Source organism: Chiloscyllium punctatum, unplaced genomic scaffold, assembly GCF_047496795.1.
Source record: "Chiloscyllium punctatum isolate Juve2018m unplaced genomic scaffold, sChiPun1.3 scaffold_124, whole genome shotgun sequence".
In the NCBI taxonomy this organism is placed as follows: domain Eukaryota; kingdom Metazoa; phylum Chordata; class Chondrichthyes; order Orectolobiformes; family Hemiscylliidae; genus Chiloscyllium; species Chiloscyllium punctatum.
The window spans coordinates 505,013-507,075 of record NW_027309858.1 but is presented as its reverse complement, the minus strand read 5'-3'; positions in this window follow the sequence as shown (position 1 = coordinate 507,075).

Here is a 2,063-nt window from a genome sequence, read left to right as displayed (position 1 = left end):
AACAGCAATGGCAGGGGTTTCTGGGGGGAATTCAGGAAGCACAGCTGAAAGTCATGCCCAGCATATGCTTATGATCCCAAGAAATAAACATCCTAAATCTGGCCCTACACTAATGCTCATCATAGTATCCTTGTCGACCATGGGTGGTACATCTTCTAATCGAGTCCTTCTTTTTGAACAGAATCAATAATTTTTCAGCGTTATTGGATATCTGCTTGAATGTCTGCCCAGGTATACCCACTGACCTTCCTCTGGGTCTACTTCCACATCCTGCTTCAGATCAGATGTGAGACAGAAAGCCTCAATTTAGATGTCTGGTTATTTTCAATCATTCAGGGGTGTCTTCTAGATGTAGCTGAACACATGATCAGCGGAGGCTGACTCCATTCTCTCAGTTTCTCCGTCTCTGTTGTTTCTCTTTGATGACGCCACATTCCAGTGAACTGCTTGTGACGTGACCTCCTTTGCCTTCAAATCACAAAATCCGCTAATTCCGGTGGACAGGGCCTTCAGCTGTGACTATCCCATCTCACGTGCTTCTGCCCTCACTCCGTCCTCTCCTTCCCAGAACAATGATAGATCTCCCCTCGTCCTCACTTCTACTGTACTAGAATCCACATTCACAGAATCATCTTCCGCCACTTCCACCATTTCCAATGGGATAGCACCATCAAACACATCTTTCCCTCGCGACCATTGACAGCATTTCATAGGGACCATTTCTTTTGTGACACCCTCCATGATCCCGAACACTTCACAACTCCCCCATGACACCTTCCCATGCAATAACAGAAGCTGCAACACTTGCCCATTCACCTTTCCCTTCTCACTGTCCAAGACCCCAAACATACCTGCCTGGTGAAGTAGCATTTCACTTTTACACTTTCAATCCGGTCTCCTGTCATTGCTGCTCACAATGCTGTCTCCTTTACACTGGGGAGACCAAACAGAGACTGGTTTGAGGACCACTTTCACTCTGTCTGTAGGAATAACCCTGAGCCTCTCATTGCTTCTCATTTCAATAACCGACCTTGCGCTCATCCTAACATTTCGGTCCTGAGCTGCTGCAACGTTCCAGTGAAACACTACCCAAGCTAGAGTAACACCTGACTTTACACTTTGATGTGTCACAGCCTGCAGCAGTTAATACACACTTCCAAATTCACAGCCTGATTCCATTATGGCTGTTCTCCATTTTTCATATATTCTACTTCCTGACCTCCCAATGATCTCGTCTGTGTCTTATTTTATCCTGCACTCAATAGAGACAACCCATTTCTGCCATCCACACTTTAATTTACACCAATTTTATATCTGTTTCTCTTTCACCATAATTAAAAGCCCATCCCTCTGTGCCATTGCGTCTCCACATGCTCTGTTTCCTATCATCCGTCGTCCACTTTTGCTAAGGCATTAAGCAGCCCTTTTCAGTTCTGAACAAGCGCCACGCTGGACTTGAAACACTATCTCTGTTTCTCTGTCTCCACAGATGCTGACAGACCTGCTGAGTTTCTCCAGAAATTTCTGGTTTTGAATATGTTCAAAGGTATATGTCAAAGCTGCTCAAATGTCCTGACCCACTTGGATTGCCGTACACTGGGAAGTGAAAAATAATAAAAAATGCACAAATATCTTGGTTCTGAAACTACATAAGACTGGAATCATTGACACTACAGAGTTCTTATCAGAAGCCATTGAGTGAACAGAGTGAAGCACATTCAATTTAAACACTGAAAATGGCATAACTGCAAGGGAAAACGTTCAGATGAATGTTGGAATTAGAATCGCTACAGTATGGAAACAGGCCCTTCAGCCCAACAAGTCCACACCGATCCTCTGAAGAGTAAACCAAGCACACCCATTTTCTTATCCTATATTTACCCCTGACTAATGCACCTAACCTGGAAATTTTTGGTTTGTGGGAGGGAAGAATCCAACAAGGAGAATGCGCATGTTCCACAAAGATGGTCGCTGGAGGATGGAATCAAACCTGGGTCCATAGCGCTGTGAGGAAGCGGCACTAAACACTGAGCCGTGTTGCTACCTCACGGAATGCGTTTTGG